The sequence below is a fragment of the Thamnophis elegans genome, chromosome Z (genome assembly GCF_009769535.1).
Source record: "Thamnophis elegans isolate rThaEle1 chromosome Z, rThaEle1.pri, whole genome shotgun sequence".
NCBI classification, from domain to species: domain Eukaryota; kingdom Metazoa; phylum Chordata; class Lepidosauria; order Squamata; family Colubridae; genus Thamnophis; species Thamnophis elegans.
Genome location: NC_045558.1, coordinates 58,888,551 through 58,907,702, shown reverse-complemented (window position 1 = coordinate 58,907,702; position 19,152 = coordinate 58,888,551). Strand labels below are relative to the sequence as shown.

At 44.0% G+C, this 19,152-nt stretch overlaps 1 protein-coding gene across 4 annotated transcripts in view; it reads right to left on the bottom strand.

Annotated features, from left to right (window-relative positions):
* CTNNB1 (catenin beta 1) overlaps positions 1-18,874 on the bottom strand; it is a 39,998-nt gene extending 21,124 nt beyond the window's left edge. For 2 of the 4 annotated variants that reach the window (XM_032237139.1, XM_032237143.1), the window contains exon 1: positions 18,548-18,855. The gene's annotated coding sequence lies outside the window, so the exon portion shown is untranslated. Of the gene's footprint in view, positions 1-18,547 lie in introns of all 4 variants that reach the window. The other 2 variants (XM_032237144.1, XM_032237142.1) reach the window with 2 other exon arrangements.
* Positions 18,875-19,152: the final 278 nt, after the last annotated feature.

Below are 19,152 nucleotides of genomic sequence, written 5' to 3'. Positions count from 1 at the left end.
GAAGTTGCCGAATACTTTTCAAGGGCAGCCCCATGTAGAGCACATTGCAGTACTCCAGCCTAGAGGTCACAAGGGCACGAGTGACTGTTGTGAGGGCCTCCCGGTTCAGGTAGGGACGCAACTGGTGCACCAGGCGAACCTGGGCAAAGCCCCCCTGGTCACAGCTGACAAATGATGTTCGAAAGTCAGCTGTGGATCCAGGAGGACTCCCAAGTTGCGAACCCTATCTGAGGGGCGTACAATTTGACCCCTCCAGCCTGAGAGATGGAACACTTGGCCAATTCGTGGGAGGGAAGCACAGCAGCCACTCGGTCTTTTCTGGATTGAGCACAAGCTTGTTAACCCCCATCCAGTCTCTAACAGCCTCAAGACCCTGGCTCATCACATCCATTGCTTCGTTGAGTTGGCACGGGGCGGACAGATACAACTGTGTATCGTCCGCATACTGGTGGTATTTTATCCCATGCCGTCGGATGATCTCCCCCAGCGGTTTCATGTAGATATTGAAAAGAAGGGGGGACAGGACCGAACCCTGCGGCACCCCATACGTTAGGGGCCTAGGGGTCGATCTCTGCCCTCCGACTAACACCGACTGCGACCTGTCCGAGAGGTAAGAGGAGAACCACCGTAGGACAGTGCCTCCCACCCCCACCTCCCGCAGTCGTCGCAGAAGGATACCATGGTCGATGGTATCGAAAGCCGCCGAGAGGTCAAGGAGCACCAGGATGGAGGCATGGCCTCCATCCCTGGCTCTCCAGAGATCATCGGTCAACGCGACCAAAGCGGTTTCTGTGCTGTAGCCAGGTCTGAAGCCTGACTGGAATGGATCGAGATAACTGGCTTCCTCCAAGGACCGCTGGAGCTGAAAGACCACCACCTTCTCAACAACCTTCCCCACAAAGGGGAGGTTGGAGACTGGACGATAGTTGTTTAAAACGGCTGGATCCAAGGATGGTTTCTTCAGGAGGAGTCTCACCACCGCTGCCTTTAAAGCGGGGGGAAAGACCCCCTCCCGTAGGGAGGCGTTAACAACCGCCTGGATCCAGCCTCGTGTCACCTCTCTGCTGTTTACAACCAGCCAGGAGGGGCACGGGTCCAGCACGCATGTGGAGGCACCTACAGCTCTCATCGCCTTGTCCACATCCTCAGGGGTAACAGCTTGAAAATCAATCCAGCGATGGCTTACCAGATTATCCCTTAGTGCCTCGGCTGGTTCTGCAGAATTGGAGTCCAGGTCTGCCCAGAACCGAGCAACCTTGTCCGTGAGGAATTGGACGTAATCCTCAGCCCTGCCCTGCAGCGGATCGCCCGTATCCCTCCTGTTTAGGAGGGAACGGGTTATCCTAAACAGGGCGGCTGGGCGCGACTCAGCAGACGCAACCAGAGAGGCAATATGTGTTCTCTTAGACGTCCTGATTGCTCGAATGTACTCTCTGGTGCAGGTTGTTAAAAGTGCTCGGCTCGATTCGGATTTACTGGACCTCCATAAGTGCTCTAGGCGTCTCCTTCGGCGCTTCATCTCCCGGAGTTCCTCAGTAAACCAAGGAGCCCTCCGGGATCCACTGCCTCGGAGCGGCCGTAGAGGCGCAATCTGGTTAAGAGACTCCGTCACTGCCAAGTTCCAGGCAGCAACCAGGGTCTCCACCGGACTGCGGGCGAGAGTATCAGGAATGACCCCAAGCTCCGTCTGGAACCCCAAAGGGTCCATAAGTCGCCTGGGGCGGAATCACCTGGTCGGCTCCTCCTCCCTACAGTGGGGGTTTGGTCTCCGAAAGTCAAGCCTCATGTATGTGATGGGTACAATAGACCCCTGGGAAATGGGCTGTGTAGCACATCTACTACTTTTCCCCTTGGTACTGGGAACCTTGAAAAGAATCTGGGAAGGTGGGAGTTTGATGGAGAGGTGAAGAGATCTAGAATTGGGTGGATAAACTGTTCTGATAATTATGCGAACAGACCGGGATCCAGACACCATTCCGAATGTTTGACAGTGGCCCTGCTCCCACAATGTCCTCTGCCCTGATCGATACCAGGTGTGCCTCCGCCCACCGGCACAATGTCGCTGCTTCTTTCATGGACTTGGACTTTGACTGAGTCCCCCCCACCCCTTGCTGATTGACTTTGGCCTTTGCTGCCACATTGTTGACACGTCACGAAACCTCCTGCTGGAATGCCCTGAGGGCCTGGTGGGCTCCAGCCAGTTTATGATGTGTCCTATCTCCTGTGGTGTCCACTGCCCTTGGGCCACCTGTGATCCGAAGTGCCCCCCCCAACTGAAGAGCCTGACATCGGACATAATCGTCAGTCAGTCTGGTTCCTTGTAGAGACAGCCCCATTTGATGGCTCGCGACCCCCACCAGCGGAATAAATGAAGCACCCCCATTGGCACTTGTACTCTCGAGGTACTGCGACTTGCCCTCTGGTAGGGAAGTAGAAACCATTGGAGGGGCCTAACGTGGAACCGTGCCCAAGGCACTATGGCAATACACAATATCATTTTTCCCAGCAGTTGGGACAACACCACCAATGGTCCTACGCTCTCTGCACGAACCTTAGGCATAAAGCTGGCTCAATGACATTAGGCCAATAATCAGGTGACTGTGAGTTCTATTCCTGCCTTAGACATGAAGCTGGCTGGATGACATTGGAGCAATTACCAGGATACCTGGATTAGTAGATAGTAGATTAGTCTATATAGCACTGGATCTGAATGGGTAAGGATCTGCAGTATGCAGCCAGAGCTGCCATAATCTTGGTGAAAGTCCTTGTGGCTGATGCCAGGAGGGCGGGCTGCATACTGGAAACAGCACCCAGCATAACAAACCTCAGAAATCACCTATGGTTTGGACACATAGGGACATTGAGGTATGCCTTCGTCAGGTCTACAGAAGTCAAGAAGTCTCCTTCACAGTCTGAAAATTCCCTCCCCCTGAAGCTCCTCCTCTGACAGGGAAGATTAGCTTTCAGCAGAATGTCCTATGGAAGAAGGCCTTTGGTAAGATAACTCGAAGTCTCACCTGCTGGCTGCCCAAGCTCAGGTTGCATGGTCTGGCCGGCTACTGGTATGGGCAATTCCTGACTGTGATGTGTCTCAGCAATTTTCCTGTCTGATTGCCTGAGATATCCAAAATCTCAAAAAGGAAGGCATGTCCTGCTCCTCCCCACAGGCAGAGCCCCGCTGCTGTAGGGATAAATGTTTCCTCTGGAGTGTGCCTGTGCCCCCTAAAGGACTGTCTTCTTTTAGAAGCTGTCACAGGGAACTGTGATCTACAATGAGCAGCATTCAATTGTATGCCCTGACAAGCTGTCCTATACTAACTGCTCACTAAGGGCCCCTGGTGCTCTCCTTGTTGTACTGTCTGCAAGTCCCACTCATTGAACCTGCACAAGGCTGGGTTGTCGGCCGTTTTGGGATCAGAGAGTCTCTGCCGATCCAATCCGTTTCTGACCTGTTAAACTCCTTAGCTAAGGTCTTTTGCCTCTGTTTGGCTGCCTTTTCCTCTGCCCTGGAGGATTTATTATGCACACGAGCCTTAGCTTTGATTTTGGCTGCTGCTGCTAGACCAGCCAACCTGGGCTTGACTGGACCCTTACGATTCCTGTCTGTGTCATGCCGAAAAACTGTGTGGAGAATCTGGCCCAGCGCAAGGGAAAGGGCCACCGGATCGGAAAGGAAGCCAAAGTCACATTGTTTCTGCAGCGAAGGCTCGCGCTGATGATAAGGCACGTCTAGAGAAAAGTCTACCAGAGCGACGAGGGGGCTGGAGCTTCAGGGGCCGTTCGATGTCACAGGTCCCGTAAAGCACAAAGAATCCAGCTCACCACGGCTATTGAAAAGTCTCTGAACCCCTCCTGCCTTCTATCGAAGAACCAGGGAATTAAAAAAACAAAACAAAACAAATGTTTCCTCAGAAGCTCCGAGAGCTGAAAAGAGCATCTGACAGAGCTCAGACTGAGTTGAGAAACTGGGAACCGTTACCAGAGAGGCGTGTCCTCAGAATTTCAACTCAATCAATAGAGCTACAAGACTAGAGCTACCCATCTGGACTCTCCCGTTGATCCAATGGAGAATTTCAAATGTTTGAAGATTAAATTATCACTATTTAGAATGTACTGCTTAAGTTCTTCAATTACACTATGTCATAATATTTTTACTTTAGTTTGTCAGCTGAACCTGGATATCTGTAAATCATGATACATGCCTTTGTGAGATATATGAGCTGAAGTCTTGGAAATTGTTAAGTGTCATTTGAAATTTTTATTCAATAAACTTAAATTTTCTCAGAGTAATCATGTACTCTCCACATAAACCATAATTTTCTCCTGTGGCCCAAGCAGACATTGCAGTAACATTTTTAGCTTGTAACTGCAGACGTAACTATAAAAAACATTCACCACACATCGGGCTTCTGTGACACTCTAAGCACCATGGCAAACTGGTTGAGCAAGTGCCAGAGGAAACTAATGGATTACATCATCAAACTCTATTCTGTTTAATTCTCCACCCATGTAAACATTAGTAACTATGCCTTTTTTTACTCCCTTTCTTTACAAGCCATTTTCATTTAAGAAAAAATATTGTAGTTTTTCTATTTTAATTTACTTCAAATGGATTCACTAGCACTGTATTGTTTAAAGGAAGGTGAACATAACCAAAACATTTCATTGGCAGAAAAAAACTGTTCATCAGTTACAAGCATATCATTCAAAAGATATAAACAAATCTCCTACATTAGCTATAAATGTATTTTTAATTTATATACTACCTTTTATATAGGAGTTCCTCAATATAATTGTCTTAATGTTAGGCTAAAGAGTATGATAGGTCCACTTCCAGACTAGATACTGGCATAACAAACCATTTTGTCCCCAGCTCCCTCTCTTCTCTCAACTGAACAAGGGACCTTCAATTTAGGGAAGTGGACATACTGATGCTAATGAAGAAGTAGTCTTGATTAGTTCAGAGATCAGGAAACCCATATTAAGTTTTAAATGAAAATAGTTTGAATTTCAAAATAACTAACATGTCTAGATTATTGCAGTGTGCTCTACATGTAAACTCTAATTTTAAAAATTCTATATTATTTTAATCTGTTTTCTATCAGATACATTTTAGAATGGAGTTTTTAAAGTAAACATATATATATATATATATATATATATATATATATATATATGTATATGTATATGTATATGTATATGTATATGTATATGTATATGTATATGTATATGTATATGTATATGTATATGTATATGTATATGTATATGTAATGTATATGTATATAGTGGCCAATAATAAGTTAATAAAATATATTTTAATTTGGTAAGGTGGTCTTTAAAAATATGCATTTAAATAAATGGCTTGCTTAAACAAAGCATTGATTTTTTTTATGGACAAGCATGCAAAAATGTTCTGCTTTGTAGTTGTTAGAATCTGAAAAAGGCAGGCGATATAAAATTATTTATCTATACGTCCCAGAAAATTTTCTAGAACAAATATTAATATTTCCCATGACTTATGGTAAAAATGGCAACAGAAAAAATTCACCATCACCCACGTCATGACATTTACGTTTGAAATAGGACATTTTGACTTTATTTTACTTGTAAAACCAATGGAAAAACATCAAATTTTGAAAATGAAAAAGCTCAAGTGTGTGACAGAATTAAAACTTTTAATTTGCTTTTTAAACCACTTACTTCATCTTTCAGCATTCATAAATTGTACAACAGAGCATAATGTCCATGTAATGTTGATTAGATATCACCTGATTTTGGCCTGTATCTTTAAAAGTACATTAAAGAAGAGCAATAGACTAAAACAAACACAGCTTATCTTTCCACAGCTTATCTAAGACAGGTTTTATCATGAATTATTATAATAATTAATATAATCACAGAACATATTACCTATTAATATCAAGAGTAGCAGCCTAACAGGATTATTAGCCAACAGTTCCATAAACAAATCAGTATCTAAGTCCCCAGCTTTAAAGTAAAGGGAAGAATTACGGTAGATATATTAGCTTCACCCACAAAATGTCTTTTGGACTTATTCTATTAGGGATGCACTGTCACAGTAAGCAATGGACCTGCTATAAATATATGCCAAATAACTATCATGGATGACCCTATTTTTAAAATATTTAATAATATTTAACAAATACTGGAACAAAATGTTCATAATTGGCAGCAATATTTTTGAATGGCAAACAAGCTCTTTTGAGCAGGTAGTGCAGTTCATTTTGTCTGAACTTCTCACTTGATACTATCTGTAGCTACTAAAAAATACTAACATATTCCATCTCCCATCTGTTTTAAATGACACCATCTTTTTCTGGAGATTCTTTGCAAACTATCACTATCTTTTGGCAAAGATTCTTCTCACAATTATAATGAGCAACTATCTACAAGGATCTTTTAAAACCGGAACAAAACTGGAACAGTCTGACTTCATTATTAGCATATGGGACTAGCAATAGTTCTTAGATTTTATACAGCCTTCCCAAAGCAGTTTACAAAGTCAGCATATTTCCCCAAAAATCTGGGTTTTCATTTTATCAATCTCAGAAGAGTTGGAAGGCTGAGCCAACCTTGAGCTGGTGAGAATGGCAGTTGGTCTTACCTGAACTGCTATTTTAGGAGTTGGGATGGGACTCTCCAGTAGTGGTATTATCACGCCCAATTGGCAACGAGACTGCGATGAAGATGAAGCCACGCCTCTGTGCTCCACCCTTGACTTCGTTTCATTGAAGCGAGCTCTCCCAATAACTGCAAACAAGGCACAAAGGAGAAACCTCCCTGTCCAGCAAGCATAGGGTTGGAACTGGAGACTCTTATCCCAATTCCTAAAATAGCAGTTCAGGTAATACCAACTGCCATTTTCCGGAGTGAGGGACAGGAGTCTCTGTAGTGGGACCTACCCAAGTTATAGTCCCATGGGGTGGGAAACTAACAATCTGCTAGGACCTTCTGTAGGACCCAGCAACCGAATGCCACATCAGTCGATGAGAACGCATCCAGCCTGTAATACCGAATAAATGGCGACAGGGAGGCCCACATTGCTGCCCTGCAAATGCCATTTATAGGCACCTGGGAAGCCCAAACCGCCGAGGTAGCCGCACTCCTGGTAGAATGTGCTGTGATACCGACCGGCACAGGTAACTTCTGAGACTCGTATGCCAGGGCAATAGCCAAATGGATCCGACGGCTAATGGTGAAAGAAGTGACCCGTTTGCCCAGTGACGAAGGCTGAAAAGACAAAAATAACTCCTCCGATCTCCGGAAGGCAACCATCTGCTTCAAATATACACCATGGAAAGGTTCCATGTGGGGAACCTATGGGGTACAGGGGGAACGCAAATTTGAGACTTCCCTAAGGAATCTCCTAACCACTGGTAGCTGGTTGAGGGAAACTGAACCCTCACCAGGGATAACAATAGCAAGTTCAGCCAGCTGCCTCCGCACTATATACCATGGGACAGCCCTTTGTCCAACCCATCCTGAATGAAATCCAGGACCTGTGGGACTGAAGCCCTAGTAGGCATCACTTGTGCAGCTTGACATCAGGTTACAAAGGAGGCCCAGGTAGAGTCGTAGATCCTCATAGTGGACTGTCTACGCGAAGCCTCTATGGCCCTAATCACCAGGTGTTACAGATGCGCCTCCCTCAGGCGCTCCCACTCAATCTTCACGTGGCTAGTTGCAGGCCGTGTGGCTCTGGGTGCACCATCCTCCCCTGATGCAACTCTATCTCTCCCTCCGGGATCCGCCACAGGGACTGGACCGACAGGATCATGAGGTCCACAAACCAAGCTCTCCGCGGCCAGTGTGGAGCCACCAAAATGACTTCTGCCTGCTCCCTGACTAACTTCTGAATGACCCCGGAAATGAGTGGAAGGGGGGGAAGTGTACAAGAGTCCGTCTGGCCACCTTGTACGAAGGGCGTCAACCCCCTCCACTCCCCGAGCTGGGAACCGAGAGAAGAACCGGGGGAGCTGCATGTTGGATGGAGTGGCAAAGAGATCCACCACTGGTCACGCGAACCTCTGGCGGATGCTCCAGAACAGTTCTTGGGAGAGACTCCACTCCCTGTTATCCACCGTCTCTCAACTCCACCAGTCAGCCTGATGATTGTCAACGCCGGTGATGTGCTCCGCCCAGATGGACCTCAGATGCCTCTCCACCCAGTTTCCCAGTGACATTGCCTCTGTGTGCAGCGCCTTGGAGTGTGTGCCACCCTGCCAATTGATGTGGGCCTTCGCCGCCATGTTGTCGGTCAAGACCAGGATGTGACAACCCTCAAAGGAACCCTGGAAGTGCCAAAGGGCCAGATGGCTCTCCCGGAGCTCCAATCAATTGATGTTGTGAAAGAGGTCCCTCCATGACCACCGGCCCTGCGGCAACTGAGACCTCAGAGATGCCCCCTAGCCGAACAGACTGGCGTCCATACGACCAGACGCACCTGGTCTCTGAAGTCACACCCCTTGAACAAGGCTGGGGACAGCCACCACTTGAGGGAGACCAGTACCTGTGGGGTGGCCTGGACCTTGGCCGGAGAGCTGCTGGTGTTGGCCCTCTGGAATGGCAGGATTCACCACTGCAGAGTCCTGGCATGCAACTGCGCCCACGGCATTACCTCAATGCAGATGAGATTCCCCAACAAGCTGAGCCGAGGTGGCGCAGTGGTTAGAGTGCAGTACTGCAGCCACTTCAGCTGACTGCTAGTTGCAGTTCAGCGGTTCAAATCTCACCGGCTCAAGGTTGACTCAGCCTTCCATCCTTCCGAGGTGGGTAAAATGAGGACCCAGATTGTGGGGGTAATATGCTGACTCTGTAAACCACTTACAGAGGGCTGAAAGCCCTATGAAGCGGTATATAAGTCTAACTGCTAACTGCTAAGCTGGAGAGAAGGGCTATGGGAACGTAATGGTCCCTACAGACCTGCTTAACCATTTTAACTAAACTGGACCTATGGTCCAGGGAGAGGAAAACTTCCTGAACAGGAATCTGTAACAGCCACCAAATGAACGATCCTAATGGACAGGGAGAGGAAACTTCTCAAAATTAATAGAAAACTCTAAACATTGAAGGGTGTCTATGACCTGCAAAAGGTCCGCCCTTGTCTGACTGGCGACATCCCCTGGATGAGGATGTCATCCAAGTAGCAATGTAGCCTAATGGGAAAACCCTTCAAGTGTGCCACTACTACTGCAGCACCTTGGTGAAGGACCTGGGTGCTGATGACAAACCAAGCAGCAGGGCCCTGTATTGATAGTGGATTCCCATGTAAGAAAACCTGAGGAATCACCTGTGCTCTGGGAGGATGACGATATGGAGGTAAGCCTCCGTGAGATCTATAGAAGCCATGTAGTCACCCTCCTGTATGCCTGCCAATATGGACTTAAGGGAGGCCATCTTGAACTTGCGATAAACTAAATATTGGTTCAAAAGCTTCAAATCCAGAATAGCTCTCCAACCTCCCGAAGCCTTTGGCATGAGAAACAGATTTGAACAGAACTCCCGGCCCGCCGGGACCAGCTCCACCACAGCTATGTCAAGCAGGTGTTTAATAGCCTGACACATCAGCCTGCGTTTCTTTATACTTTGAGCCGGAGGAAACGTGCAGAAGAAATTCAGGGGGATAGAAAGGAATTCTAAACGAAGCCCAGATGTGACTGTGCTGAGCACCCAAACATCAGAGGAAATTTCTGCCCAGGCCTCAGAAAAGAGAGCCAGGCGACCACCAATGAGTGGGGTTGAAGATGACCTATTTCCCCCGGCAGTAAGGACAACCACCTCTCCCTTGAAAGGGGTGCTTACTCTGCTGTTGGAAGCGGGGCCTATCCCTGTTGTAACTCCTCTCGGGCTGCCTCTCCAACCTGGGGAAACGAATACCTGCTCTGCTGAGCCTCCTGCTCCTGAGGTCGATATGAGGGCTTGCTGTAGAATGACATAGACTTTTGTTCCGCCTTCTTTGTTGAAGTAGGCAGGACCTTCTTATTTTGTCCTCCACGAGGATCGGGTCAAGGGAGGCTCCAAAGAGAGCCCCCTGTGTGGTCGGCCGACGCCAATTGCCACTTCGACTTGTCCACCTGCCAACCCCGGAACCAAAGGCAGTGAGAGGTAACTGATGATGCCAGAGCCCTGGAAGCAAACTTTATTCCATTCAACATGGCATCAACCGAAAACTATGCCATCGCCACCAACTTGTTCAAGTTCTGGTGAAGGCGTACATCCTCCGGAGGGATGCACTCCTGGATCTACTCCGGTGAGTGGGCGGAGCTTCAGCAACATTCACTCTATAAGACGCACAGACATTTCCACCTACTTTGGGAGGGGGAGTGCATTTTATATACCGAAAAATATGATATTTGAGGTAACTGGGAACAATGGAAGTTCACATTTAGAAAATGTATACTGTATAAAAATGGAACAATCTTCCTTTTATAGGATCAGAGTTGGAAGTAGCCTCAGAAACTATCTAGTCCAACCCTGTTCTTGGTATAAAATTGTAAAGCATCTAATCAGAATCTGCAGGTTCAAATCATTGGTTCTGATTCTATTTTCCAGGGCAAAAGAGAACAAGCCACACCTTTCTGGATATGGCCTCGTTCAGTGCATCTCATCCTAAAATATGTCCTTTCACTAAGGTAGTGCAATAAAAGAAGCATTCTCCAAAGTTGATTTCTACAAGTCTGTGGTAATATCTCCTCTGCAAGGTTGAATTGAACTGTCTGCCCCTAGGAAAGATCTAAAAAATTATTCTGATAGGATGCTCTGTTCCAAAGATTCTAAGGTTTGGGGGATTTTTTTTTTTTTTTTGCTCCTGTCCCCTTTCTGAGTTCTTTGACCTGTTATCTGGGGAAAGGATACTTTATCACTGTTTATAATTATATTATATATTGTAAATTTTCAGTATTATTATTATTTATTCAATTTATAAGCCGCCCTATTCCCGATAGGTAACATCCTAGAAATATAGTATAGTCCTTTGATCCACTCTGAGATTGCTGTTTCACTGCCCTCCCAAACTGAGATTAGGAGCTACTAATAATGATTATTTCCAGGTTAAACATCTAACTGATAAGTTCAGACACAGTGGGTATTATATGACTCTCCATACTATATTTTGCAAGTCATATAAAAGATGTATGTGGCAGTTAGTCACCTCAAAAAATAATTCTAGCAATCAAGTCTATTTCAAAAGGAGAGTGGGAATAAATATGATGAAGATGAACAGACGAGTAATAAGAACTCCAGATGTTAAAATTCTTTGCATTAGTGAAATCTACAATGCATTAAGGTTGCAAAGATTGGATAGCCACCCTCCCCACACCGCTCATCCTCATCAAAAGCTGGCCAAAGAAATGCTTCAATTCACTTTGTACAAGATGGGACACTCTTAATCTATTTCTTTCCTTCATTATAGGGGGGGAAAGCTGACTGGCTGTTGCTCGGCTCTCCCATATGAGAAACATAGTTGCCCAACCTGTAACCACTCTCATTCATGCACTTTCCTGCACCTATCACTTTCCTTCCTTTCTCTTTCTTTGGTACATAAAAGACATTAAGCAAACACCCATTCCCCCAATCCCATCAAAAGCTCTCTGTACAGAACATTTCTACTAGATAGTACTCAACTTACAACAGTTTGTTTAGTGACTTTTTCAAGTTATGTCACTGAAAAAAGTAACTTATGACAGTTTTTCACTTACTACCATTGCAGTATCCCTCATGGTCACATGATCAAAATCCAGCCTCTGTCAACTGGGTCATATTAATAACAGTTGCAATGTCCCGGGGTCATATGATCAACTTTTGCAATCTCCTGACAAAGTCAACGGGGAAGCCAGATTCACCTGACAACCGTGTTACTAACTTAACAACTGCAATGATTCACTTAATAACTATGGCAAGAAAGGTCTTAAAATGGGGGGAAATTCACTTAACAAATGACTCACTTAGCAACAGAAATTTTGGAGTCAATTGTGGTCATAAGTCAAAGACTACCTATACTATAGTTATAAGGAAACATACTTAAAATGCTATCCAGACGCCATTTCTATTTTTGTTTAAGCTTGTTCAGATTTTCCCCTTTTGACCAGTTTCCTTTTTTCAGATTGCTCTAGGCAGGAGTGACAAGTGGCCCACAGGCCAGTGCATCACTCATAGGTCACGCCCAACTCAGCTCCACAAAGGGAAAAAAACATGAGAAGTCACGTGATGCCAATGTGAAACAAGGAGAATAATAATCTATACTTTTGCATTACCTCTCTTCTACACCATACAAAATGGAAATATTATAAAGATATTTATTATGGATAAAAAAGAACATGTTGCATACAAAACAATGAGGTACTATATAAGGTACGGCACATAAAGTATACAATTTTTGAATTACGTTACATTGGAAGCTTGAGTTAAAAAAATCAATTTAAATAGGACCCAGTTATTTAAAAAACTAAAAAAGAGGAGTTATTACTTCTATAGTCTTTCTTTAATTAGTAAAGTTCTGTCAACCATTTTAATTAACTGTGAACGAAATTTTCTAAATAAATAATTCCATCTTATTCCAATTAATAAGTTCTGATATGAAGGCTAATCTAATTAAGCCTTTTGCTGTTTGAATGCTGTGCTACTTTTAAAGTACATAATGCAGTCTCTAAATTTAGACACCTATAAAATAAATTCAGTTTTAACAACTTCAAATTTCCTCAAACCCTAATTGTTCCTCAGATATGGAAGTTAAATCTTCAAACTAATATCCTTTCAACCCAAATCTGTCATCAAAGTAAAAAACCAACTTGATTGTGGAGGTATTTTAAAGTTTTCTGCAAACATTTTATTTATATAAGAATTGCACTGCAAATAATTGTATTTACTGTAATCATAACATAACTGTACAGTGTACATTGAGAAGTCTCACATCTCGGATATAAATTTTTAAAGTATATTATTACCACCTGGAAGTCTGATTGGGCCTAGAAAGGCCTTGAAGCCTTCTTCAGTACATACACTGGAATCCATGTATTACTGTTTCTTTTTTAAGTCCTCCAAAAAAATACCATTCAAGTCAAATCTTGCATTATAATTCTATGCAGAGCATTTGCTGATCATTCTAAATATAACATGTGCTTGCCCAATCTATCAAAACAGTTTTAATAAAACATTTTAGCAGCCCTCATATTGGATCATTATACATAGTATCAATAAATATCTCTAACATCAATTTAAATGACTTTTTATTTAATGTTATATTTGATAAATGGTTTCTAATCAACCCTGTAAACTTATGTATAAAAACAATGTTTAAACGAAAAAAACCTGCAATTCTGAGTATCTATGGGGCATATATATGTTTCAAGTTACAAACAATAAAGAAAACATTAATTTGCAACTCCAGGACATTTAAGCCACAATTAAAGTTAACTCTGAGATTTTTGAAAATTATCCAATTACCCAACTTATATAACTTTTGTGTTTTGTTTTCTAAATGGAGTTTAGATTGTCTAATTCATCTAATCTAGAGTTTACAAACATTTAAATCTGTAAACATTAAAATGATAAAACAAATAATAATAATAATCATTTAAATAAAGAGGGAGAGGGGACCATGAAATGCCTAGGGAGAGGTGAGAGGATCTTCTCTTAATTGAATAGCTATCTTTAAAATGATATTCTCCTCTTTGGTCCCAGGCCTACTGACACAGCCAGATCTTTAGGCCCTTTTGGAAGCTCAGAAGGATGGAAGCGGATCCCACTTTGGGAGGAAGCAGGATGTTCCAAATATAAAAGGATCTTCTTGTGGACCCCACTAGCCAAAATTCCTTAGCTACTATGTCTGCAGCATGCCTTTTCAGCGAACCAATCTCAGTGGAACCATGCTACTAAATGACGATAATCACAATTTGAATTGTCCTTGAAAACAAACCAGCAGCCAATGCAGCTTATGGAATAGTAGTGTAGTATGGCCCAACCAAGAAGCCCCAAGAACTGTGCATGCACTACATTCTTCATCAGTTAACTTCCAAATACTCTCCAAGGGCCATGCAGAACACACCGCAACAGGGGATAAAAAATATATGTGCTCAAAACCAGCAAACCTATGTGCTGAAGCTGACCAGACTAAGGACATTAGCCAAATAAATACCTGGTAGGCAGAATTTTTCCCCCCATTTTTCTCCCCAAATCTACCGTGTTTCCCTGAAAATAATACAAGGTCTTATTTTTTTTGACCCTCCAAATTTTGCTTGGGCCTTATTATGGGGGGGGGGGGGGGGCGCTTATTGGTTTGGGGTTGCTGGGTGGCTGCTTTCTTGCAAGCAGGCACCCGAAGAGCCAGGCACAGCCTCCAGGGCAAACGGCTGTGTTGAACTGTCGCAACAGCGCAACAAAGCCACCATGAGGTGCCCACGCTCATGAACAGCCGCCCGGCAACACCCCTTTCCAGGCGGGCAGAGCGCAACTCACCGACCAAGTAATATCCCAAAGGGGCTAAATTGCATGGCGTTCTGCCTGGCTAAAGAGATGTTGCGCGAGCACTTGTTCTGCCTCCAGCTTGCGTGCCTCCCAGCCTCACCATGCCCAACTCACCCTGCAGGGCTGGGCCAGGGCGCCGCTGGTGCCGCCACGATACTCTGAGCATAACCGGCTTCCAAACTCTGGAGATCCGCTGCTGAGCCAGCCCACAACCATAGAGCGTAGTCCCAGAGCGGCCACTGCCGGAACTCTTCAGCGGATCTCCAGAGTTTCGAAGCCCGTTATGCTCGGAGCATGGCGGTGGTGGCAGCGGGGCGACGGTGGTGCCGTGGCCCAGCCCTGCAGGGAGAGTTAGGAATGGTGAGGCAGGGAGGCACACGAGCTGGAGGCAGAACAAATGCTCGCGCAACCTCTCCTTCCAGCCAGGTAGAGTGCCACGTGGCTTAGCGCTTTTGGAATATTAATGAGTTGGTGAGTGGCGCTCTGCTCGAGCAGCTGCCCGGCAAACCTCCCACTCCAGCGGGGCACAGCACCACCCACCAACCTAACAGTATCCCAAAGGCGTCAAGCAATGTTGAGTGCATTCCCCCCCCCCCCAGCTTCTGCAGCTTTGCCCCTTCGGGATATCACTAGATTTGTGAGTGGCGATCTGCCTGGCTGGAGGGGGAGGCTTATTATTGAGAGAGGGCGTATATTTTTGCCCACAGGAAAAATATGGCATGGTCTTATTATCAGGACATCTCGTAATTTCGGGCAAACATGGTAAGATGTGTCTTATACTCTGAAAAATATGGTAAATTGCACATTTAAAATATAGATGTTCTCTCCCTTATCTATTACTATATACCGTGTTTTTCAGAATATAAGATGCACCTTTTCCCCTCAATAAAGGAGGTGAAAATCTGGATGCATCTTATACACTGAATACAACACTTTTGGCCCACCGAAACTCCACCCTCTTTGCAAAAATGGACCTGCAGCGGGTTTGGGAAGCTTGCAAAGTGCTCCTGAGGGCTGGGGAGGGCAAAAATGAGCAAAAAACTGGGCCATTTTTGCCCCCCCCCCAGGAGCACTCGACAAGCCTCCCAAAGCTCTGCATGCCCTCCCTTTTTTTGCAAAAAATAAGGCATGCAGAGGGTTTGGGAAGCCTGCAGAGTGCAAAAACTTTTTTTTTTAAAAATTACCTCTTCAAAATCATGTCTTTTCCTCTGGTTCGTCTTATAGTCCGTAAAATACAGTAATAGCAATATGATTGTAAAAATTCTAAGAACAGCACAGATTACAAATTATAGAGCCACTAAGTAACTTAGTAAATAAGTGAAGCCATTTGACAAAATCTAACATTTGTTCTTCTAAATGCAAAAAATATCAATGTGGAATCATACTGATTTATTTATATCCATATTATTACTTCATAGAAATAACTGCAATGGTAACTACTTCGTTTACTCCATGGAATATAAAGTTGGGAAATCCTTTCATTGTCTACAGATATCTAAAAGCTAGGACTGGATAAGTTTGAGATGCCCAAATGTGGAGTCTTTAGAAGTTCAAATAACTTAGCCTAGGAGTTTTCTCTCAACAACTTAAAAAGGAGAGAACTTATTAACACCCATTTCTTTCTGCACTACATTCATGCTATGACTCATCACTGATGCGGATTGTACATGTTGGAAACTCTGCATTACACCTCTGATGGGCTTCAAGTGTCTCAGTCCCAATTACAAAAATGTAATACAGCTAACAATGGAACAATTCAGTCAAATGTTGAGAGGGGTGGAAACTTTTCTATTCTCAAAACACACATACATATTGACATATACACACATACATATATACACACTCATATTATAAGGGCAGGTGACTTGCTTTACATGTAAATAAATTGCATCCTTTATGTTTAATTTAGAGTTTAAGATCTTGTTTGGAGAAGGATAATTTTCCATATAAAATTAATAGCTGTTTTTTTCAGGATCTCATAAGCAATACAATTCACAACATCAAAAATATAAACCAAAAACCCTTTTCAGCTGAATAGATGTGTGCTATCCAAATATATTACTGTAGGTTCTCTTTTTTAAGAATAACTGCTTACAAACAAAGCAGCATTTAAATTCTATCTTGAATGGAATTGAAAATAGGGAAACACAATTCATTTTGAACAAAGTTGGTATGGCACTCATATGTCAATTTGTGGAACAAACTAAAATACTGTATTACATTGGAATCCTCATCATAGCATTGTTTTCCTGTACACAATATTCTAGATTTATTTTCTTCATCCAGAAACCAGTTTTCTGAAGCTGCACAAAATAAGATATATAGATGAAAAGTAAGCTAATATGTACAACTAGCTAGAACATGCTCTTAAACATTCTATAATAAATTTTGAGGATTATATTATAAATTTCTTGTTGAAAACTGTACCTAATTTTCAACACAAGAAAATGCTGCAATCCCTTTCTGGAGTCAGATTGCCTTATATTCTCCTAGGTAGGTTATAAAGGTACTATTTCTGATTCAAATTAGGAGCTACTTAGAATAAAAAATTGATTTTAGTTAAACAGAAAATACTATTAAATTATTAAGTTCATAAACTTTTAAATGGCATCCACTGAAAGAAAAATCATGTTCTGTTCAATGACATTTTTCTATAGAATTTTACATAAACTCTATTAAGGACCAAGTTAAACACTTTTTGATTTTATTCTAAATGCTTATGATTCCATTACCAACTAGTCATTTTAAGGGGAAAATTTTCTAGAGTCCATGGTTGTTCAATACATTAGCAATAATCAAGGGCAATCATCCAAATTTGTAGACAATATTGTTGCACTTACATTCTTCTTCTATAAACCTTCATTTTTTTTAAAAAAAAAAGTAACATTGAAAGATAACCAAGCAACACTTAGTAATGTTTCAATGTATTTTATTAAAAGAACAAATTGCAAACTTCTGAATAATAATAAACAGCACAAACTGAAGTTTCTTATTGAGAAATCTTAACTGTGCGGGATCTATTAACATCGAGGCCCTCGACTTGCACACCTATCAGCAAAACACCTTTCCTTCAATGTTGGATACCTCCATTCTTCTCCCCCATCTTCGCCGCAGTTACCCATCTAACTCTTTAAAATGTCTCGGTTACACCCGGATTCAGAACAGCGGAAATTTGAGACGCCCTATTTTGCTAAGTCGAGAGCTCGTCTCCTGCAAAATATGCACATTTATATTATAGTCGGTAGTACAAGAGATATCCAAGTTTCTAAATGCAACCATGCCGTGCGGACTATTTAAACAAACGAGACTTACCCCATCTTTTTAGTCTTTGCAGACTAAAGCCACGAGTAAAACGAACGCCTTCAGTCTCAGCAGTTCCTACAATTACCGCCCCGCCCAACCTACCGCAGTTCAAGTCGATACTGCATAGAAAACCCCCGCCCCAAATTCAGGCTCAAGCCTGGGGGGCTCTGCTAATTTCGGTCCCCCGGCAACAATTCCACCCCACTTGGACTTACCGAGCCTCGTTTTGCCAGTACATCAAAGTACAGGATACCGGCTACCTCCACTTCAGTTCAGCGTCCTCGCCTTTCTCAAGCTTCTCCACCCAAAAGCCTTCCAAGACCCACGTTTACTTTTGCAAGGCCGCCTCAAAGGCCTTACGAAGGAGGATAGCAGAAGTATAAAAATATAGTGGAAAGGGACTCCTGACTACAGGCCCCCGTCCCGCACATGAAACTCACCCCCGCCCAGTCTCCAAAAGACACATAGGGCCCGGAGTGTATCCCCACCACTTTTCAGGGAAACCTTGCTTCCCGCTCTTGCACTCTCTTGATTTTAAGCATTTGAATCTATTCTTTCAGTTTTCATCATTAAAAAAGAAATCACAGGAGTTATTTACCCCACCCAGTCACTTCCTGTGTGGGATCAACATACTCCATCTTTCTCCTCCGCCCCCGCTGACGGCCCCGCGACCGAAATGATCCCGGGACAGAAAGAATCACCCTGAGACCCACACAAGTTTCCGTGAGAAAAGTAAAAAGGAGCCTCGAAGAAGAACAAATACCGGCGGGAAGGCGAAGCGCAAGGTCGTGCCTTCAGCTATGACTGCCTTTGTTGCTCTTGTTATTTTTCTGGGCAAACACGGGCCACTCAAGGAGTTTCCACCTTTCCCCTTTCTACGGAACTCGTACCGGTTCTCGCCGTCCGCCGTGGCCGCTATCGCTGAACCGTCTGAGAGGGTATAAGAGAGAGACTTAAAATGGCGCTGTTCACAAGGAGCTCCTTATAGCGGCCGCAGCAACTCGATTGTATCCTGCCGCCACCTCGCCAGGCCTTACGCGCAGCAATCCACGGGCTACCCACCCAGTAGCGCGGAGGACGCACACACGCATACATACAAAAGGTGGAGAAATAGTGCGCTTCTACCCTTCCTCTTTCGTTTGCGCGCGCGCGCACATAAAAACATGAACATAACCAGGAGGAGGGAGATAAACGGGGGGGAGCTCTTATGAGACACTCGTAAAGGAGTTTCGGAAAGACGAGGAATTGTGGGTATGGGCGGGGGAAGAAAACAATCTGTAGAACTAACCACAAAGGGTGGAGGGATTCAGCCGTGAATGGAGGCGTGATGAGGCTACATAGGGACGGCGGGGGGGGGGGTTGATCACT